The following is a 24090-nucleotide window of genomic DNA, read 5'->3' as shown; positions in this document are numbered from 1 at the left end:
CCCTTTAGAAATAGCATTTCCTGAAGATAACTGTCATATGGGATGAATCTGGCGACATTGTTTGGCCATTCCTCCATCTGCAACAGACTAGGAACTATTCCTGGAATAAGAGCCTGGCCTCCTCTGGGCTGCCGAGGAGAAAACGTCTGCTTTATAATAAAAAAATATTAATGCCCCTTTGCCTCTGCTTAGAACTCATAGCCAGGCTCATGAATCCATCCCACAATAGTACTGCTCAACACGGCTTCAACTCTGTCTTCTTATGATCAGAATATAAGTTAACAAGAGACGTTTGCCATTCTCACACATTTAATGTAGAACTAAGCAAGAGCTCCCTGCATTGGTGGTGGCTCTGTGGACACACCTGTTAAATTCGTTAATAATTACTTCCTAATCCACCAGAATGCCCTCAAGAGAATTGAGCTTGAAAGCCTGTTATGTACATGTTACTATGGGTTCAAGCAAGATCTGAAGAAACCTACCTGTTATTTCCTTCACAAATTTAATTGCAATATAGAAGAGGGTGTTAGGAGGAGACCTCATAAAAGAATCATCATACCAGAAAGTATGGATGTTGCCAAGCCTGGCACTCACTGGATAGCACAGTATTCTGTACAGGATAATCTATGGGAAATTCCCTCTCTCCTTTCAATATCTAAAACATGTCTAATTGCTTTTGCCAAATGGCCTATCTTAGAAAGCTTTCAAAGCAAACACCATTCTTATGTTGAGTTCTAGGTTTCTTGCTATTGCTATTTTAAATACCATGACCACAAAGCATCCCAGAAAAGGAAAGGGTTATTTCAATTTGCAGAGGCAAGCCATCATAAAAAAAAATGAACTGGCAGGAACCTGGAGGCAGAGGGAATGTAAGAATCCTGCTTACTCTCTTACTACCCATGGCTTCCTCATCTGGTTATATAGTACCCAGAACCAACAGCTACAGTGAGATTCACACTCCCACATTAATAAAAAAAAAATGTATCAAAAACTTCCAGATAGATGATCTGATGGAGGTATCTTGTTGATTAAGGTTCTTTCTTCTAAAACAACTCTATTTGTATCAAGATGACATCAAACTAGGCAGTGCACCTGTTCTTACACAAGTACATTGTACGTATTCCCAAACACAAACTTGTATACAATAGATGTGAATTATCATCAGCCATTTCCAGAATGAGGTAGAACAGAAGTGAGTAAAAATGTGCTATGTACAAGGTAATGCCTGTCCCTACTTAGTGTCCACTGGCGCAAGTAGTAGTTCCTGAATGGACAATTCCAGATGTATATCTGAGAGGGAAAAATATTTAAAACACATGTGCCAATTTTCCTTGTAGATTTGCTCCTGTTACCCTTACAAGTGTATCCAGACCAGAGAATGTTTTCAAAGCCATTGCTTTATCAGTTACCAAAAGAACCTCAAAAGAATCAGTGTGCAGCTAATGTTTGCCAGGAGCATAAGTTGAGAACTCTGAGCTGGGTGGAGACTTGGGAAGAGCTCGATTGATTAGTGCTGTCTATAGGAGATGAGGGGGAAGGGAGGCCCCATGTGTCACACCTGCAGCTTTTCTGCATCCACTAGTATTCTCAGTGAGAGAATGTATTTGGCCTTAATCTATGAATGATCTAAAAAGGAAACTAAGTGCTACCAGGTTTTTAAGTGGGCACCAAGTAACATGGAAACTTTTCACTGGGTTTTACAATATTTCTTCCTTTGGTGTCAAACTCAACAGAGGAAACAGTCTTTTGGTTGGCATACTTCTGACGCTGTTAGCACATTAATCTTCAATTGCCCCAAAGATTCAAAATGTCACTAAAATGCCTTCCTGTGGCTTCCCACATTGACTTCTCATACAAGGAAGAGTGAAATATATGCAAGCATGTTTCTGAGCACACTTGTATAAAACAGGGATTAAATCTTACTCACCACACTCCTAACTGAATTTCACAGATGTTTTATGTGAATTAAGGATTGCAAAGCACTTAGAACCCAAGAACAAGAGCAGTGATTACCCTAAACTCGCTTTTTAATGCCAGACAAGTTATCACATCTGTTAGCAAATGGAATTTCAAATGAACAAATCTTTACAACCTGTTCCTACTATTAAATGGAACGCTGGTGTTTAAATGTCTGAATTGTAAAAACTCTCAAATGATAGGCATGAATTAATTTCTTTGGAGACTTAATACTCACATGGAACCTATGCATTAGAAGAGAAGTCCTTGGGTAAAATAAATTATCTTCCATGACTCCAGCTGTCATGTTGGTTATCAAAATCACTTCTAAGTGATTTGAGTGTTTTCGGTATTCGTAGACAAATACTCCTTCCATTGCTGCTTCACACAAAGTCATTCTACTCCCAATGATTCATCTTAAAATGTGCTGAAACACTCAACCTTGGAAGAGCAGGTAGGGAGGAATAAATCTCTGTGGGATTATTATATTCCTAGCTTCTAACATCTTTACTTCATCCAAATATACCTCAAAGAGCATTATCCCATAAAAGGTATAGAATTAAATCAAGTGAGGTGAATTAGACTAATTAATGTGCATGAACTGGCCTCTCACCCCAACAGTTGTAGACAAGTTCAATCTCACAACTTAAATCAGGCCGTGCAGTTCTAAGCGCTAGTGGACATCAATTCACATCATATGATTTGGCAGCACTGGCCCAGAAATGAACTTGCTGTGGTACCCACAGAGCACACCAGAAATCTGAATTTTGTGATGTTGATGAAGGACGCTCTGTGACATGAGTCTTCCTGAATTCAGTGGTTGCCACTGAAAATCATATGAGATACCGCTCTTTTTCCTCAGTTCATTCGGCATTGACTTAAACAGAATGATTCCAGTGTCTAAAATATTAGATATATGTGAATTATTAAGCAACTCATTAGTCCTAATTTAATCTACCTGAATTGTCTGATTATTTGAAAGAGTAGCATTTGATCACAAAGATAGCATAAACATTTCTCTGCAATATGACTTTAAAAAAAGAGAAGAATATATATTCAAATATATAATATTTCAAAACTATATAAGCTATGATATGTATATCCATATATATATATTTTATTTGTAAAGCAAGCTGAAGAATTGCCTTTCCCTTCAGTCCAAAAGGGAATCAAGGAAAGACGTCTCAGGAACAGGATCACTAGTGAACCCAAAAGAGAGGGGTCCCCTAGGACCCCAGAAGGGCAGGGCTAAGGACAAGGGTTCAGCCAGCCAGGGTGGGCACAGAGCTGCTTTGAATCAGAAAGCTGTGACTGGCAGAGAGGAGGATGGATTTGAGAGCAGCAGTCTGTCAAGGCAGCCATGCCAGCATGATGAAGCACTACCCTGGGCCTTGGAGACTTAGCCTGCTGCTGCTGAGGACTTGGGCATTTGGCAGTAAGAATATTATTTTAGTGTTAATGTAATTTTCTCAATGCTCGGTGACTGAAATATACAGCATAACCTTTTCTTAAAGGTCATACATCCAACAAGAAGGGGAAGTAATGCAATTTTATAAAAACAAAATATTCTTTTGTTTTTTTTAAAAAAAAGGAGGGGTATGTGAATTCATGCCAAGTCTGAAGAATTTTAGTTAAAAGTGCACATTGATGTCCAGTCTGATGCAAATTTTCAGTTCTGTGTTTTGAAGCTCTAAATGCAGAAGCCGTTTGAATCGACGCCAGTCCCCGTTTATTGAAGCACCTTCCGAGACAGCATCAAGTCTCTGGTTAGAATGTACCACATCTGCTCCTTAGCTGATCTTGTCCATCTAAACTCTGCCTAACCTGTACACTTCTGGTTTTAAGGCACTCAAAAGTGCACTCCTTAAAATAATCAATAAATCAATAATAAAGGACATCCATGTCTCTTGACTAAAAGTATAATTATTGTATGTCAGGATTGCTGGTAGCTTCCTTAGCAGTTACCTCTGGAATTCTCTTGGCATTCATCCTTGGTGACTAGGTGATTTGGGACAGCCAAAATGAAAAGTAGGTGGCCTTATTTTTGCTTTTGTTAGGTGATGTTACTATGTAATCTTATTTTTAGAAATCTAATCATGAAACCATAACATAGGATTTTGCTAAACAATGTCCAGCCCAACATATATATTGTAGTTACACAACTATGCCCTTTGTTTCTCCTCTGTAAAGGAGAGAGTTATTATTAAATTATTTTAATTTGTAAGGACTTTCCATTTTTTCTCTGATCAACCTCTACCCTGTTACTTTAGTTTTTCAAGCATCAGGGAGATTTAAGCCAACTTTTTGTTGTTGCTGTCAAAAGATACACTGACATATCATAAAGATTATAGAGATTTACAAAGATCAATCATCCATGTTCCATTTCCTATAAGACATCGCTACAGAGCCCTTCTGCATCAAAGCCAATGACAAGCTCATTCTGATGAAAAAATTTTAAAGTTGGACGTATTTATACCAGTCCTGGGGAAGGCGCATGTAGTTAAATAGGTCATTTCCAATTTTAACAATTCCACCCCCAATCCCATTCAGCATCTTTGACACAGAAACCCAGTTTAACTCCTCGTGGGAGGGACACCACTCTGGAGCTGCTGTCCCTGAGTGCAGCTGTGTGTCGCTGGGATACCTTCTTTACTTAAAGAGAGGCTCTTCAATGAGCCTCTGCTCCCGGCAGATGGGCTGCTGGGACACTGGAGAAGGGAAAATTTATTTAAAACATAAAGGAAAATTCACAAAATGTATTAACCACTGTGGGTGAAGGAGATGAGAAAGACACTGGTTGTTAAAAAAAAAAAAAAGATGAAAAAGTAGTGTAAGAGTTGAGCTCATATGTATTCATTCCTCTGTGAGGATACTCAGCGTGATCTATGTATCTACCTTTATCCCTCAATACATCTTGTATTGAGTATTTAAGGTCCAGGATTTCTTTGTAAAATAATGTTTACAACTGACTAGGACACCGCTGACTAGAATTTTCTCCTTGGAATAAATCCAATCATTTCTTCCCGCCGGCTTCTGCTGACAGGGTCAAAGGTTGCCTTAACACCTCTTTTCTTGAATCACCCAAAGACATACACCCCAAATCCTTAACAGCTCCCACCAACTTGCCATCTAAAGCCATCTCTCCCTCCTTGCTGGATTTGGTGAAGGTGCATAGGAAAGAAATCACATATACAGTAAAAAGCTTTGCACGGAATAACAATGCTTACTGCCACAGAGGCGGATGGCAGAGTAAATTGGGTCATTGACCTTGAACCTCCAAAGGCCTGAGGTTAGATCTGGATTAAATCACGAGTGAAATGATCACAGAGGTTTTGCCTCAGAAATTAGCACTCAGGTTGATTCAGTCTGACAGGAGAAGGCAAGGATGCCAGGGACTAAATTAAATAGAATTAGATTGTTATGCCTAAGTGGGGCATCTGTTGAGGATAAAGCTTTATTCTCATCCATCTTAACCTAATGAATACCCACGTTGGATTTTTTTTTTAATAATACATGGTTTAAAAATAGTTTTGAGATGGCATAAAGGATATTAAGACAGCACACGAGGCTAAAATTGTACAGTGGCTATACTCGTTGGGCAAAAATAGTTATGAAATTAATTACAGCTGAATGCCAGTCCTTGAAAACTACTGGCTATAGCCATGCCTCGTTGAGATATTCATTTGAATTCATGTTTAGTATCTTTCTCTATCAGACTTCTCTGTAGTATTATTGAAACTATCAACATTGGCTGAAGAAGAGTGATTGGGATCTTGAGTCTTAAAAGGAAGGGGTTTTCAGCAAATGGAACCTGGTTTGTAATAACAAGGACTATTTGTACACTGGGTATAATGAAACATTCCAGGGACTATGTGATTTTTTAAATACTTTTTATTTTAAATTCATTTTAAAGCCTTCTGCACTAGTTTCTATTATGTCCAATTGATTCAGGAAGAATGGACTTGGTGACATCTGGATATGTTGGCTTTCCCTCACTGTAACAAAAAGATTGACAACGTATTTAAAGACAAGAAGGCATATTTAATGATCTTAGTGCATGTTTGGTTGTCAGTGCTGCACTGGGGCCTATGGAGTGTTGCAATAGCCTGTGATGAAGAAGGTTCTTCACCTCAAGATGGTTAGATTGAAAAAAATAAGTAGAAGATCCGATATTTCAACAGTGTCCTCTAAAAGAACAAGTATTAATGGCCAAATTTCCCAGCATAGGATCCCACTTTCTTAAAATTTTGTTACTCCATGATAGATAACTCCATGATTGTCAAACCCTTAATATAGAGAGCTTGGGGGCATTCAAGGTCCACGATTTAGCACTGAGGGGTGGGGCGGGCTTAAACGTTGCTTGAAGTTCTAAAACGAAGCTTGGTTTGTAATTTCCCCACTTAGCCTTGCTCTGGACTCCATACTTTCACTCTGCCATGTTTGGAATAGAAATTCTTTGAACTTCATAGATCTATGGTGAACATCAGACCCATATGCTCTACTGTCCTGCCATCCCATGATGACTCTCTGCATACTGCATTCTTCAGCTCTGATGAGCGAATTGGTCAAAGAACTATCAGATTGAAAGGAAATGTTGTTTAGCAAAGTTTTCGTTTTAATTCTGGGTTACCTGGACTATCAGCACTCCAATCTAGCTCCATCTCTCCAACAGGGTTATTAGTGAGTGTCACTTTGTCCCAACCATACAATGACTATTGTATGACTATTTCTTCCATGTTAACCTAAACAGAAAGAAAAGAAGTACAGTAGATGCCCAGTCAGTATTTGTCTCCTGTTTATCTTCCTCCACTCCCTCTAAGCATGACTTCCACGCTTGAAGTCTGCCTTTCTACATAAACAAGCCTCTTAGTAAGCTCGAACGCCTGGTACATAGCCAGCACCCGATACGTTAGTCATCCTAAAATACGCGAGTTTGAATTCCCAGCTTACGAAGACTGAACATTTGCCACTCTCCTTCTTTTCTTTTTTTAAAATATTTTTTATTATTATGTATTTTCCTCAATTACATTTAGAATGCTATCCCAAAAGTCCCCCATTACCCCCCCCCCACTTCCCTACTCACTCATTCCCATTTTTTGGCCCTGGCATTCCCCTGTCCTGGGGCATATAAAGTTTGTAAGTCCAATGGGCCTCTCTTTCCAGTGATGGCCGACTAGGCCATCTTTTGATACATATGCAGCTAGAGTCAAGAGCTCCGGGGTACTGGTTAGTTCATATTGTTGTTCCTCCTATAGGGTTGCAGATCCCTTTAGCTCCTTGGGTATTTTCTCTAGCTCCTCCATTGGGGGCCCTGTGCTCCATCCAATAGCTGACTGTGAGCATCCACTTATGTGTTTGCTAGGCCCCAGCCTAGTCTCACAAGAGACAGCTATATCAGGGTCCTTTCAGCCAACGCTTGCTAGTGTATGCAATGGTGTCATCGTTTGGAGGCTAATTATGGGATGGATCCTTGGATATGGCAGTCTCTAGATGGTCCATCCTTTTGTCTCAGCTCCAAACTTTGTCTTTGTAACTCCTTCCATGGGTGATTGTTTCCAATTCTAAGAAGGGGCAAAGTGTCCACACTTTGGTCTTAGTTCTTCAGAACCCAGATGCCCCTCAACAGAGGAATGGATACAAAAATGTGGCCACTCTCCCTCTTAAAGGGGATTATAAATGGTTTTCTGAAAGAATTGGAAAGAGGAAAAGAAGGGGGGGGAGAGAATTGGGAGGTGAAAGGTTAAAGGAAGGATGGAAGGAGAAGTTTCCTCAAGGTTGCTGATGTAGAGTAGACTCTCAACTAAATGTGTTTCAAGAGTCTGCTTTGACCAGTTTCTCTTTTCAGTAGAACCATGTCTGTCTTTCGTATCTGCCTTTTCATTCAAACGCATAAGTTATTATCCTAAGAAAGCTCCAGGGGCTTGTAACATCCCTCAGTTAACTAAACTCAGCATTTAATAATCTCAGAAATAGTCCTGGATGAAAATAGAACAGGCATCCAAGAGCCCTAAGATCAGGGGATCTACATTCTCAATAGGATCTGTGGAACCCATTGATTAGCTAACTAAGACTCAAGGGACCCAGAACCTGGCATAACATTTGATTTCTCTGACACAGGAACACTGAAACTCATAATCACTAACCGTGTAACATCTGCTTGTCAAGTCTGTCTTCTATAAATTAAAATTTTAAAACTGTTATTTTCACATTGCTTACAAGTAGATAGGTAGGACAGTAAACATAAAGAAGACCCATTTTTTCTGGCTCACAGATTCTCTGATTTTGAAAATATACAAAGTAATACTCTCCCACTTTTTTTTTCATTTTAAAAGATGTTCAAGTGTATGAAGGTCTGAAAGAATTGGACAGTGAGCACTTCTGCAGCTGGATTCACCAATCATCAACAGTTTAGCTGACTCATCTGAAGGTAAACTGCAGATAGCAAACCCTAAAGACTTAATTAGGCATCTGCAAGGGCAAGGGCATTCTCCTGCATCAACACGTAGTTTTCTGACCCAAGACAATTAAGGTTTGTTTAAAAGCACAATTTAAAACCAAATTTCGATGTGTGTTTGCTCCAGAGAATGGCAGAGCTCTGTCCCCACTGGTGACGTGTACCCCAAATCCCTTACCATCCGCTGTCAGAAACTGAAGGAGAGGCAACACATAACAATGCCAGAATTTTTTTTTTCTCTTACCTAAACTTGGGTTTTATTCCTAGTTTTTTGGAGTTTCCTTTCTATGAATCTGACCAAATTTCATCACAGCTAACTTCCTTCCTCTCTTTGTGAAAGTGATAAGAACAGACAAGTCACTAATCTGCTTTGAGAAGACGACTGGAAGAAAGGGATATGAAAGAGGCTGGCACATAGCTGGTCCTCAGTAAGTATTTGTTTTCTTTCTATCTGGTCCATACAAAACAAAACAAAAACACCAAGACAAACAAGCAAAACAACAACAAAAAATTACCTTGGAACTTTCATAATAAAAAATAGAAAAAAAAATAAAAGCAAATAAGAATAACCAAAATAAGTCCTTCACAGGGTGTCAAATGGAGCACCGGAGACAGCCTGGTTCAGAAAATTCTTCTGCCTGGGCTTCCCTACCTTGTCTGAAATATCATGGCCAAAATAGTCCCACCTCTGCTTGGAGACCCCCTCAGAGTTTGGTGGTATGTGTACATATATTTTTATTTTTGAGATTGCATTTTAATTATAATATAGCTCTCCTCCTTTTTCTCCCCTCAAACCCATATACATTCCAGACTCCTTCAAATTTATAACCTCTTTTTCATCATTACTACACGCCTATAGGAATTTATATATGCAATGCATTCCCAAATACTACCCATTGGGTCCATACTTGGACTTTGTGTTTCTTACATGCAAATCACTACAATGGAAGTAAACAACAGATCTTGCCTTCCTCCTGTTTCTAGTTCAGTCCTAGCAATAGACAGAATCCTTGGCAATATAGACCAAGGCTTTATGGATGTCTGAAAGATAAGGGTGCCTGTTGAGAGTTGTTCTTAGGACACAGAAGAAAATAGTGTCTGAGTCAGAGTTCATATATTTTTAAGCTCACGATGTAGGACTAGACTCCACAGACCAATCCAGTCCAGACCCATTGTCTGTTAGCACTGAACTCAGTGGTGCACAAAGGTACCCTCTTCTCGATCTTGTCAGAAGGACAAGAGAAGCTCAAAGATCTAAGCAGTGTCTTCTGGGACAGCTTAGAAAATCAGTGTTTACAGCTCATTGTCAGGATTTTGGAAGAGACAGTTGTGTGTTCTGGCCTCTTTCTCCACTGCTATGTATTATACCCCACAAACAGATATGGATTTAGGATGGTATGGATTTGGGCCACAGACAGCTGCAGGGTTGTGATAATGTGGAATCATACTTCAATTAAGCCCTCTAGCTAAGAATTATAAAACATCCAACTCCATGTCCCCCTGTGGCTTTAGAAAAATCTTCCCTCTAAACTGTGATTCTATACCTTTAACAAGCAATGTGTCTTGGATAGGGAACTGGGGCACCATCTACTTTTAAAGAAGATAATAGATTGTATCAACAACCCCCATCCCTAAATCCTCAGAACATTAAGTATTTTTAAAAGTCAAAACAATGTCACTGTGACTTTCAATTAGTTTCCATTTCCACGCCGCCTCCAAACTTCCTGATTCCAGCTGGGATTGTGATCAAAAATGCAAAAACATATGTAGAGAAGTTATTCTCATGGTACATCTGACCGGAAGCAGGAAGTGCTAACTATCTCACGGGACAGCCTGTTATCAAAGTATACCCTGTGCAGCCTTGCCAAGACAAGAGCAGTTGTTTATGAAACACTCAGATAAAGAGACTCCGGGAGAATTCAGCTACAGACTCATCACAGGGAGACACAAGTTTGGGAAGGCTCTCTGGACCTCTGTATCCGTCACCAAACACAAACACAACAGACTTGAATAGCTAGCTGATAAAATTATGTTCTATTAAAGATGTGTGTGGCATTAATAGATTTCAGCTGCTCTTGTCATAGAATGAACTATGCAAGATGATAGATTGGTTAACCTGCCTCTGCTGGGTTGTAAAAACTGAAAGACCACCATTTATCTGTAAAGATGTTAATAACTTTAAAACACCTATGTGTTAAAAAGATTTAGAAATTAGCAAAATCCTATTATTATTATTATTATTATTATTATTATCATTATCATTGTTATTATGCACTGATAAGCAGCTGTGTAGTCAGAGCAGCAATTGGGAGAGGTTACTGTGGAAATTTACTCCACCCCTTTGCACAGAGGAAATAATAACTTTGCTCTTCAAATGTAAAATTACACATTTAGTTTCTCTATAGTACTTGAAAATATTTAATGCAGACTTCCAAATAAAATAACCTACATTTCAGGAAAATGCCTGTTTTTAAAAAGTGCTCAGAATTTTATCCTCTTCTCTTTTAGCTAGGATAAATAGAAGGAAAATCATTTTCAAGCATTCTAACCATGAATTCTGAACTCATCTGTCATAAAATCACTGGCACACAGCTGGCAACTGGAAAAAGGATACTTTTAACCTCAACTGGCATAAACGTGTGTATTTATTTTTAAGAAGTGAAGTATAAACAGACATTCGGAGAGCCAAGTGTTTTATGAAGAAAAAAGACTTTGCACACACACATACACACAGAGAGACACAGACACACAGAGACACAGAAACACACACACACAGACACACACACATCTCCCAAGGGGCCAGGAGGATTTCTGTGGATGTGAATTCTACTCACTGTTAGTATTAAGGAAGTGGTGGCTTTTTAACAAGTTACTCATGCCTGGAAAATAGCCCAGCTTTGCAAGTTATCCAGGATTCTTTGCCAACTGTCCGTGGGAATCATTGGGATGGGAAAAGTTCAAATTTGTTTTAAAAGAACTAGCTCAATGGAAAATTTGAAGAAGAAGAAGAAAAAAAAAAAACTGTAGAAGACACCAACCACTCACTCTGCTTGTCTTCCCGTTAAGTAAGGGAAAAGTTTAGGCAGAGTTGCTTTATTTTTCTTTGGCATAATTTTAAGAAATGGTAGGCTTTTATTTCTACTACCCAAGGATAGCCTTTGATTAAACTGAGGTTGTCAATAAAGGGATAGAGGACCCTCAGTCAATGCCATAAGCCAGGTGATCTGGTCTAGCTGCCAATCTTCCTTCTTGTCCTTAGTACATTTTTTGCTGTCAGTTTCTAAACCACAAATGGTGAAAGGAGCCACAATCGGAAGTGATCCAATCCATCAACACCAGTGCAATATCACCTTTTCTATAATCTATGGACTGTTCGGCAAAGCACGAGGGCAGTAGTTTTCAACCTTCTTAATACTGTGGCCCTTTAATAGAGTTCCTCATGTTCTAGTCACCCCAGCCATAAAATTATTTCATTGCTCCTTCTTAACTGTAATTTTGCCGCTGTTATGAATCATAATGTAAATATATGATATGCAGGTATTTGATATGTGACTTCTGTGAAAGGGTCATTCCGTCCCCAAAGAGAGAGGTCTTGATGACAGGTTGAGAACCACTACTCTCAGGGCTTTCCTCTTGCTTATATTTTATTTGTGCTGTAGCAAGACTATAAGTCAACATTTGCTCTCTCCCTCCATTGTTTGTCACTCTAATTTTGGAGACAAAGTGCATGTTCAGCTTTTGTGTGGGTTCTGGGGATCCAAGGTCAGGTCCTCATGCTCCTGCACCTACCACTTTACACACTGGGCTATCTCCTCCACCCCAAGTATGTTTCGAGATGTATTCACCCTAATGAACTTTTTTCCAGATATGGAAACTGAGCCACAGACTGCACTTGATAAAACAAAAGGCAAAGGAGTGGTAGAGACCCAAGCAAGCAGTTTCAGTGCCCTCCCTTCAGCCTCATAAGAGAAAGCTCATTTCACAAGACTCTGTGCCATCAAACTCTGTTAGACCACAATACACACTGATGGGACAGAACATTTGTAGAACAAGGGTGAAAATGGAAGCTTTCGGTTCCATTCATGATAAATAGATGTGAATGTTCTTACCCTTGGAGCCAACCAGCCCAATGGGTCCATTTGTCCAGTGTCTGTTCATCCCAACAGTACTTGCATAGAAAGAACAGTAGTAACCAGACATGTGTTAGGGATACTTCTTGACTCAGCAAACAAATAAAGCAGCACTATCTTCTTCTTCAAAACATATCTAGATGCTTAAGGATAATTACTATTTTTGTCTACAAAAGAGAGTAAAATAAAATATTTAAATATGTTCTATCTCTCATAGACAGTTAAGAAACTGGCTCTTTCAAGTAGACACTTGGTTAAAATGATGAGCAAGAATTTTTCACTGTCTTACTATTCATATGTTGTTGTTGTTGTTGTTTTTTTTTAATAAGTCATTGAGCATGTTCTAGAGATTGGGCCAATGAGTTATTTTTAGTATTCACTCTCTTAAACAGCAGAAGTGCTTCAGGGACTAATTTTCACCCCTCTGCATTTACATTCCTTGACTTTTTTCAGGATTTAATATCTAGATAATTGCTTTTACTTGGCATGATGAAGGAAACACTGCCAGCCCAGTTTCAAAGATCTCCACCTACAATGACAACAGCGGCGACAAATGCCCTCTACTTGGCTGAGTTCATTTATTGAGCTTCAGAAACCAAATTTTAAATTTGAGATTTGCCAACTTGGAATCCAAGAAGTCTTCACTTTTATTTTCCTGGATGGAGGTTTATTCTTCATCTATGAGAAGATACCTTACTGTTCTCACACAAGTAAAGTGTCCAAATTGCATCTAAGGTGATGCTATTGATACTGTGCCTTTTTAAATGCCTTGATCTGGGGTATAAACATATGAATTCTTACCCAGCAAAACTTCACTATAGTGAGTAGGACAAGACTTATACCATCAATTGTAGTTAAGGCTTTTACAGCAAAAAATACTAGTGGGAATTATTTTATTGTATTCAGTTGAAATTTACATATTCTTGAGTATCCAAGCTAACTGTAAAAAGTTGAACTTTCTAATTAATTCCAACAGATTTTCTCAAAAACCTTCCTATTGATAGAAAAAAAAACTGTCATGTGCTAGTGTTTCAAAACTTATCATTAATGGCAATGTTTTGAAAAATTATAGCAGAATGTCTTGCACATGACAGTTAATTATTATCCATGTTGCTATCAAAAGACACAGACTGAAGATGGAACTTTAGATCAAATTCTTGAGAAACTGAATTATTCACTACATCACGTTAGGTTGAATTAATACCTCTTATGTGAAAAAATAAGGTTGGCTTTTTCACATCATTTCCTGAATCAAATTTTGCAAATATTAAAATTTAAATGATTATAGAAAAAGAAAGGACTATATACTTCATTTTCAATCAATTAGCATACCTTAACACAAGTTATTTGGTAAACATTAGATACATTTGCTACAAAGAAAAATCTTTTTTAAAATTAGTGTGAGTGTGTGTGTGTCTGTGTGTGGGTTATGTGTGTGTAGATACCTGCCGAGACTGGAAAAGGCATGGTTTCTCCAGAGCTAGAGTGATAGTCAGTTGTGGTTCCACCCAACATGGGTGCTGGGAATCAAACTCAAGTACTCTGCAAGCAGGCTCAACATCAAAGCCCTAGAAAGGGATTTTTAAGCAGGACATCTATGGAACAACAACTAAAAGATTTCATTCTGTTTAATAAAAACATGAATTGCAAATTCACTGTGAGAAAATGTCAGACACATAATAGCTGGGTGATGTTCAAAATACTTCACTTGCTAAATGATCAAGTACTTGGAAGTAGAAGTGTTAAAATTTCAGTAAGAAAATGATAAGCACTCCATTGAGATATTGGTCAGGACTCTTACAAAAATGGACGCAGTTAACAAATAAAACAAACAATCAAAATAACTGCTTAAAACCTTTTCTCTTGTTGATTGTCAGGACTGTATGTTGGGCAAGTGGCCGTGTGTGTGTGTGTGTGTGTGTGTGTGTGTGTCTGTGTTGGCACAACATGATATCTGCTCTTCCAAATGACATTCTTTGACCAAGGCCTTTCACTTTTAAGAAAGAATCTCCTAGGTGCCAAAATAAGGGAAAAAGACAAAAATATAGGTCCAAGGATACACATGATAATAATATGCTTCTCAGCAGAAGTTTGAAAAATAATATTTTACAGAAATCCTGGATTGTTTATAAAATATAAAGAAAGTCATATGGAGAATTATTCTAACACTAAATGTAATTTCCAGAACTAAATAACATGAAAATTTATTCATTTTATAATTTCAACCAAAAAACCTAGTTGTTAACCAATGTAAATGGCATGATTTCATACATGTATCTATATGATGTCTAAATGGGAATTCACTCCTCTTTTACACACAGATACATTCATAAAAAATCAACTCAAGTGTTTGAGAATTCTCCTTCTTGTGTTTTTGCATTTTCCATTTGACCTCAACTGATCGCATATTGATTTTCAAAACCTGTTCTTATTTTGCTTTACTGATTATAATCTTTTTAAACATTATTTTATTTATACTTATGTGTACATTTTTCTGTGTATATGCATGTCATGTGTATGCAGGTGTCTGTGGATGCCTGAAGAGGGTGTTGGGTAAGTTGGAGTTGAGGGGGTTGTGACCTTCCCCATGTAGGTGTTGGAAATGGAACAGTGGTCCTCTTAAGCATCAACAAGTGCTCGTAAATGCTGAGTCAGCTCTCCAGCCCTTTGGCTATGATTGTAGTATGTCACTTTTTTCCCAAGGAAAATGCCTACATACCATAAACAAGAACTTATTAAACATGGAAAGATTGTGAGCAAATATTTAGCTCATAATTCAAAAAATAGTGGAGTCTTAATCTTTTTTTTTAGGTTGTACATTTTTTTAATTAGGTATTTTCTTCATTTACATTTCAAATGCTATCACAAAAAGTCCCCCATACCCTCCCCCCCCCCAGCTCCCCTACCTACCCATTCCCACTTCTTGGCCCTGGCGTTCCTCTGTTCTGAGGCATATAAAGTTTGCAAAACCAAGGAGCCTCTCTTCTCAATGATGGACAACCAGGCCATCTTCTGCTACATATGCTAGAGACACGAGCTCTGGGGGTACTGATTAGTTCATATTGTTGTTCCACCCATAGGGTTGCAGAGCCCTTTAGCTCCTTGGGTACTTTCTCTAGCTCCTCCATTGGGGGCCCTGTGTTCCATCCAATAGCTGACTGAGAGCATCCACTTCTGTGTTTGCCAGATCCCGGCATAGCCTCACAAGAGACAGGGTCCTTTCAGCAAAATCTTGCTGGTGTATGCAATGGTGTCAGCATTTGGAGGCTGATTATGGGATGGATCCCTGGGTATGGGTATGGCAGTCTCTAGATGGTCCATCCTTTCGTCTCAGCTCCAAACTGTCTCTGTAACTCCTTGCATGGGTGTTTTGTTCCCAATTCTAAGAAGGGGCGAAGTGTCCACACTTTGGTCTTCGTTCTTCTTGAGTTTCATGTGTTTTGCAAATTGTATCTTGTATCTTGGGTATTCTAAGTTTCTGGGCTAATATCCACTTAACAGTGAGTACATATCATGTGAGTTCTTTTGTGATTGGGATACCTCACTCAGGATGATGCCCTACAGGTCCAAACATCTGCCTAGGAATTTCATAAATTCATTCTTTTTAATAGCTGAGTAGTACTCCATTGTGTACTCCACATTTTCTGTATACATTCCTCTGTTGAGAGACATCTGGGTTCTTGCCAGCTTCTGGCTATTATAAATAAGGCTGCTATGAACATAGTGGAGCATGTGTCCTTCTTACCAGTTGGAACATCTGGATATATGTCCAGGAGAGGGAAACAACACCCTTCACAATAGTCACAAATAATATAAAATACCTTGGCATGACTCTAACTAAGGAAGTGAAAGATCTCTATGATAAGAACTTCAAGTCTCTGGAGTCTTAATCTTTTGTAAACCCTACACACTAATATTTGTATGTCCTTAGGGTAAAGATATGCTGCCCTGCACAACCGCATAACAAACCAGCAGTTTCAGATACACAAAAGTGGCAGGCCAAGGGTTAGTGCTTACAGTTTCCTTTTATGCACTATAGTTGGACTTTCTCAGACTCACCAGAGATATAATGACAGAGAGGCTTATTAATATTTTAAAGTTTTGGCCTTTTTGCAAGAGCAGTCTCCTAGCTACTCTAACCTGACTAATCCTGGCACTAAGACTGCCACGTGGCCATGTCTACCTCTCTGTCTCTCCCCAACCCTCATCTCCACCCCCACTGACACTATCCTCCACTCTGGTCTATTTGTTCACCTGCATGTTCACTGGCTCAAACACCCATGTCCCACTTCTTCTCCCTGACAGAATCCCTTTCTCTGCCCAGAAGATCTACCCTCCACTTTCTGCCTAGGTATTGACTGCCAGATATTTATTACAACCAATCAGAGGCAATCCTAGATTACCGTGGGGTGGTGAGCAAGAATAAATATTTCCAAAATATGAGACGGTTGATGGGCCACAGAAATAAAAATACCAAGATTCTGACAGCATTTAGCTTTCTGTTGTTATAGAAGGTACAGAATTACACCTTCACACAGTGTACCCCAACAATGCACTGTCAGAATTACTGACTAATTGCACTCGTGTGTGTGTGTGTGTGTGTGTGTGTGTGTGTGTCTGTGTGTGTCTGTGTGTGTGTGTGTGTCTGTGTGTGTATGTGTGTGTGTGGTGTCTGTTTGTATGTGCATATGTGGGTGCCAGAGGGCAACCTCTGCCTTCATTCCTCAGGAGTTTTCCAAGTTGTATTTTAAGCAGGGTTTCTCAGTAGCTAATGGTATTTGTTGGGTTTGGTTTGGTTTTTCAAGACACAGTTTTTTTTTCTTTTTTTTTTTAGTTTGTTGTTTTTGTTGTTTGCTTGTTTGTGTGTGTGTCCGTAGCTCTGTTGTAGAACTAGCTCTCTGTAGACTAGATTGGCCTTGAATTCACAGAGATCCACCTGCCTCTGCCTCTGGAGTGCTGGGATTAAAGGCACACATTTCCACTGCCCAGAGACTTAATGGTATTCTTAATGTGGGGACTGAATTATGAAAACCCAGAGCAACCGTTAAATTATTAACTTCTACTATAGTGGTTTTGTTTGTTTGTTTGTTTGTTTCTTTCTTTCTTTCTTTCTTTCTTTCTTTCTTTCTTTCTTTCTTTCTTTCGGCTTTACTTTTTGTTCGTTTAGAGGATCATAGTATTATTTTAAACAAGACAAGTTAGTTTTTCTGTTCCCTTTGTTCTTATTTTGTTGATATGGAAGTAATTTAATTTTTACGGCCCATTTGAAGCAGCACTGTTCATATCTTTGCCACAATGTCTTCTGCATACATTTAACTTATACCCCTATGCTGTACATCCTCAGACTTATACGTGGTTGAATTTATTTTTGTTGCAAGTTTGCTATTTTTCACTTCAGGAGTTTTAATTTTTTTAAGTACTATCAATTATTTCAGTGTGAATTTTTGCAAGTTTCTACCTGGTTTTTCATTTATTTTATTATTTATTAGTTTTTTGAGAATTTTCCACAGTGTATTTTTTTACATTCATCTATTCACTTCCTTCTCCAACTCATGGCAGATATACCCTCCCATCCTTTCCCATCCACCATTGTGTCCTCCTTAATAAGCCATCAAGCGCAGTTTGTGCTGCCCACACACTCGTAAATGTATGGCCTTGCACTGAAGTGTGGTCAGCTTACCAGGGGCTATACTCTTAAAGAAAACCATATGTCTTTCCAGCAGCTGTCAATTACAAATAGCTCCTTTCTGGGAATAGGACTTGTGCCTACTTTCCCTCTCTGTACAGTATTTGGCCTGTCATGTGTGTTCCAAACTGCTGTGTCTGGAAAACTCTATTTCTTTGTAGTTGTCTATCAGTTCTCTCTCTCTCTCTCTCTCTCTCTCTCTCTCTCCTAAGCCTTGGAGAAAGAAGGTATAATATAGATGTCTCATTTAGGGCTGAGAATTCTGCAGTGTTTTATTTTCTCTACTTTGTTCTCTTGTGGGTCTCTGTATCAACCACCATCTATGAAGCTTCCTGAGTGAGAGCTGAGAGAAGGATCTATGAGTATAGTGAGAAGACATCAGAAGTCAATTTAGAACCATGTCCTTTGAGCAGAAAAACACAGGTTCTTGGCCCAGTGATTGTGCTAGAAAAGAGTTTTATCTTATGGTGAAGCCTTCAATCAAAGCGGTTGGGGACTTTCTTGGTGCTCACACCACTTTGTGTGAATGGACTTGTCTTCTCAGGCTAGCTGCTACTGTGGCTTTCAAGGTTCACAGCTGTGTGATTCCGATGGTGACTTTTATCCTCTGGTAGCTGCATGGCATCTTCTACCACTATGAATGTTGCCGACATATTGATGGAGCTTCAAGGCAAGTACTTCTGTCTGCTATGATTCAGGAATGTGGTGTCTTCAGCAATAGGATATTCCCAATGAGTTCCAAAAGCATAACAGATAGGTAACACTGGCAGAGTCTGTAATGTTGAGAAGTCTATAGGACCTCATTGGCTAACAACTCCAAAGGAGATCACCCATCCATTCCTGGCACTAGACTTTTTATTTCTCAGCTTGTAGTAGTAGTAGTAGTAGTAGTAGTAGTAGTAGTAGTAGTAGTAGTAGTAGTAATAGTAGTATGTGTGTGTGTGTGTGTGTGTGTGTGTGTGTGTGTGTGTGTGTGTGTTGTGTTTGTATTAGAAAGATTTTGTGGTATAATTTTCCATAAGAAATTTTCAAAGCATCTTTTAATTTATTGGTTCCCTTATTTCCCTCAGCTAGTCTGTCTTCCCATTCTCCATCCCAGTTTAACCCTCAGGTTCAATTATTTCCCTTTAATCATTATACCACTGTGTTCTCGCTCTCCTCTACTGAGAATTCTCCTCAAGTCCCTTACTAAGTCCCTGCTCTCAGTGGGTATTCCAAGTAAAAAGACATATCAGAAGATTAAACTATAGCATTCACCAATGAGAGACAGCATGCACCATTTGTCCTTCTTTTTGGGCTCTCTCACATAGAATGATGGTTTCCAGCTTCATCCATTTCCTTGAAATTTTTCTAATTTAGTTACGCTTCTGCACATGAATAATATTCTATTGTATACATATATCACATTTTCACTATCCAGTCACCCCTTGATGGATATCTAAGCTATTTCCATTCTCTGGATATTGTGACAATGACAGCTATCGTGGATAAGCAGGTATTTCTACAGTAGAATCCAGAGATTTGGGTACATGCCTAAGAGGACTACAGATGGATGGACCATGTGGTAGATCTATTTCAAACTTCATGAGTAAGCTCCATACTGATTTCCAGAGTGGCTACACTCATTTGAACTCCCACCAGAGGAAAGTGAGTGATTCCATTTTCCTACACCTATTCCAACATTTGATATAATTTGTTTTTGGTGTGTGTGTGTGTGTGTGTGTGTGTGTGTGTGTGTGTGTGTGTATGTTTGATCTTAGCCATTCTGACTGTGGTATGATAAAAATCTCAGTCATTTTTATTTGTATTTTTTCTGATGGTCAAGGTCATGGAATATTAAAAATATTTCTTAGACTTTTTTTCATCTATGAGACTTCTTTATTTCTATGCCTCCTTTTAAATTATATCATTTGGTTTTTTTTTATGTTTAGGGTTTTTATTTTACTACTTTGTAGGTTTTAGATTCTAATCCTCTGAAGATGTAGATCTGGCAAAACAAAACAAAACAAAACAAACAATTCTGTGGGCTACATCTACACTCAAATGATCATATCCTTTGCTATACAGATGATTTTTAGTTTTGTGATGTCTCAGATCGGTGAGATAGAATTGGGAGACATATAAAAACATATTCCTGTAATTACTTGATTTTTAATGAAGAGACCAAGAATGCACAAAGGGGGGCAGGAACCAACCAAAACCAGCATCTTCAACAGATGATGCTGATCAAACTGGATACCCATATGGAGAATCGTGAAACTAGATCCTTATCTCTCACCTTGCACAACACTCAACTGCAAATCAAAGACCTCAACATAGCATTGGATAGCCTGAATCTGGTCAAGGAAAAAATGGAAGATATCTTCAAAATCTTCGGCACAGGGAAGAACTTGCTGAACAGGACTCTGAAAACATAGGTATTAAGACCAACAATTTATAAAGGAAAACTCATTTTTTTTGTTGCTGCTGTTATTAGAATTTGAAACAAGTTTTTGTAAGGATAAATGTAAATTGTAGAATAATAATTAAATTGTGAAATTAACTTGTAGATATTATATTTAATGATTTGTTTAGAAATGTATATAAAAATACCACTATGAAAGATATACTGGAAATTCTGCTTTGAAAAGGCATAGTTTAGTCAATAAGGGACCCAAAAGCATGTGGTTCAAGTTAAAATTTCATGATTCTGATGCAATATTCTCATCTACTTAAATTGTTTTCCAGGGACAGAGACTGAACCCAGGCTATCTTGCATACTAGACAAGGACTCTGTTACTGAGTTACACAACCATCTTTCCACTTGTATTTCATTCAAAAACCTTGCTTTTGAATTTACACAAGGGTGTTTTTATCCCCTCAGGAGATAAAATTTACACACACACACACACACACACAATTGAGATAGAATGGCTACTGCATTTTGTCTGAATGTCTGGGCGATGAACTTGTGTCTCATGTCCTCTGAACTGGTTTACATAGCTAAATATTTCCTATCTTAATGTCTGAGCTTCCACAACACTTTTGTCTGTTGAATAATTTTCAATGACAAAATGTTTCTGTAAAGAACACTTAAGTACACAAGACAGCATCCCTAATGCTTTAGCCTTTTGTCTTCTCCAAACTTCTCTAGTGTCTGTGTTTGAAAACATGCTTTACATGGAGAAACTGTGAGCATAGACTATAGGAGGTCCTCACTTTTTTTTTTAAATTTATGTTATTACACTTCTAATTTTTCCTTATTTTTAAAAATTTCACCCTATTATATTTTCTTTCCATGTGTTCTTCTCCTACTCCCCCCCCCAAAAAAAGGGTCAACCATTGAAAACAGAAGTTGCAGGTAAATCTTTTATCCCCTTAGACAAGGTTTCCCTATGTAGTACTGGCTTTCCTGGAACTCACTCTGTAGATCAGGCTGTTCCCAAACTCAGAGATCTGCTTGGCTCTGCCTCCCAAGTACTGGGATGAAAGGCGTGCGCCACCAGTGCCCAGGCTAAATCCTAATATGTAAAGAAAAGTAGGAGGGATAGAGTATCATTATTTATTCCAGTCTTGCCTAACCCTAAATCTGGAGACTTCGTGATATCCACTTGACTTACATTTTTTATTTCCAAGGATACCTACCATGAGCTTAAGTGACTCTAAAGGAAAGTGCTGAGAAGTGGGGTACGGTATAGGATACTTGTAAAGGAATTATTTTGGCCTGGCTGTGTGGTTTCAAAACGAAGGTCATTTTGGAGGAGACTTCCCTTCTGTTTTTCCACGTGCCAGCAGATTCACATAAAACATGATTTCACTTAAATTGGTTTCTCTAGACTGACTCTAATGGTTGGTTTTCACTTGTCATGAGCTTACAAACTTTACAGTTCGCTATGTTCTAGCCATATCGACAAATGCATTAAAGTGAGCTGCTAGGGAAAAGCTAAGGAGCAAAAATAGAAGGTGATTTGCAAAACAGCTACCATCCCTCTTTTTGTTACAGCAACCTTCGCTTCCAAGTTCTTGGAGTCCATGTGAGTGCCTTTTATAAAAGACTCATGGTTTACAGACTTAACCTTGTAATCGGGGAATTTCTCCCGAAGTCTGATTCAACCCCTCTAGTGCTTTTATCATTACTGTTTAAGGTACACAATTATGCTCACATACTCCTTGTTACTTAGAAGTGTGCAATGGCATTTACATAGGGTGAGTACATAAATAAGACTGACTAGCATTCTGTTTTCCACAATAAGACCTAATAGCCACTTTATTATTTGGAGTGAGACAGACTCTTAGACTCAGTGGGGCATGGGGGAAGCGCTATCACTCTAGAAATGCATTTGCAAGGTGCTGCGATTAATATTGATATAATGCCACTATAGATCTACTTGGCACCTGTTGAACTGTTGTGCTTAACCATTAGCACTCCATTTAATACCAGAGGCAGTTAATAAATTCTTCCTTCCTGTGCAGGAAATTGACTAAAAGACACAAAATTAGCTTTTAAATTTTAAAGAATTAAGATCTGTAGAGCTGGCTTTTTTCCTTTATCCAGTTAGCTAGAGAACGAGGCATGTGAGCTTGCTCCTTCTCCCACTAGAAGCTATTATGCCCTCAGTCCTCAGACTTTGTCTCTCCCAAGGTATATTGCTCTTTCTCAAATCTTTTTGGCACCATTTCTCAGGGTTTCCTAATAAGGCTCATAAGGTTTCCTGGGCTGTAGGCCTTAGGGCTGAGAGGTTAGACTTTACACTGAGATGGTGACTTGATTTCTTTGTGAGGTCTTGAACCATTCACATTACCCCCACAACGGCATGTGTAAATGCCTGCCATCTGAAAAAGAACCAAGACTGTCATCTTTATGACTTTGATGGGAATTTTTTTTGTTTTTTTGGGGTTTGTTTGTTTGTTTGTTTGTTTGTTTGTTTTTGGTTTTACGAGACAGGGTTTCTCTGTGTAGTCTTGGCTGTCCTGGAACTCACTTTGTAGACCAGGCTAGCCTCGAACTCAGAAATCCACCTGCCTCTGCCTCCTGAGTGATGGGGATTTTATATGTTTATTTTGAAGTTAAGAAACAGCATGGCTAATTGCCCCTAATACAATGCAATCAGTTGACTCTTTAACCAATGTAATGTAATGAAATGCATGTAAATGGTGCTAAACTATAAACTTAGAATCTATTTGCTGATAAAAAGTCTTCTATGGAACATGTTAAGAACTTTGTTAAAATATAAAGTCCAAATCAATCTTTTGAGCTGATGTTGATACAGAGAAAGATGATGGTGAGATGACAATGTTCAAACAACAGTGGATTTTTCTTTTTTTTTTCTATTTTTTAAACGGTTTATTCATTTTTTAATGTACAATGGTATTTGGCTGTGTGCACGTCTATGTCTGGGTACCAGATCCCCTGGAACAGGAGTTATAAACAGTAGTTTCTGAGAATTGAACCCAGGTTGTAATGGCTATTCCTGGTTGTCATCTTGATTATATCTAGAATGAACTACAATCCAGAATTGGAGGGCTCACCTATGATCCATCTCTTGAGGTTGGAAGACACAAGTTTCTCACCTGGACCTTGGTATGGAGATCTTGAGGCATAGTGTCCATGAAAAGCTTAGGCCCAGACAAGTTAGTACATGCCTTTAATCCCAGAAGACTGAGGCAAGGAGATCTCTAAATTTTTAAGGTCAGCCTAGGACAAAGCAAGTCCCAGATCCAGATGTGGATCTTTACACACCTGTAATCTGAGCCACACCTGCTGAAGACCTACATAAGGGCATTGGAGGAAGGAAGATTCACTCTTTGCCTGCTTGCATTTACTTGCCAGCATATCTGCTGGAACCTACTGCTACAGAAGACCAGCTGAAATAATTAGCCTCTTG

At 38.6% G+C, this 24090-nt stretch overlaps 2 long non-coding RNA genes across 2 annotated transcripts in view; one reads left to right on the top strand and one right to left on the bottom strand.

Annotated features, from left to right (window-relative positions):
- The window catches only part of Gm39033, a 32282-nt gene extending 19534 nt beyond the window's left edge, over nucleotides 1–12748 (bottom strand). The window contains exon 1 of the long non-coding RNA XR_882210.1: nucleotides 12520–12748. This is a non-coding gene — a long non-coding RNA (predicted gene, 39033). The remainder of the gene's footprint in view (nucleotides 1–12519) is intronic.
- The window catches only part of Gm36011, a 28113-nt gene extending 12795 nt beyond the window's left edge, over nucleotides 1–15318 (top strand). Inside the window, exons 4-6 of the long non-coding RNA XR_391596.1 lie at nucleotides 8289–8383; nucleotides 8751–8838; nucleotides 12994–15318. This is a non-coding gene — a long non-coding RNA (predicted gene, 36011). The remainder of the gene's footprint in view (nucleotides 1–8288; nucleotides 8384–8750; nucleotides 8839–12993) is intronic.
- Nucleotides 15319–24090: the final 8772 nt, after the last annotated feature.

Source organism: Mus musculus, chromosome 7, assembly GCF_000001635.26.
Source record: "Mus musculus strain C57BL/6J chromosome 7, GRCm38.p6 C57BL/6J".
In the NCBI taxonomy this organism is placed as follows: Eukaryota; Metazoa; Chordata; class Mammalia; order Rodentia; family Muridae; genus Mus; species Mus musculus.
This window is presented reverse-complemented; position numbering and strand designations above follow the sequence as displayed.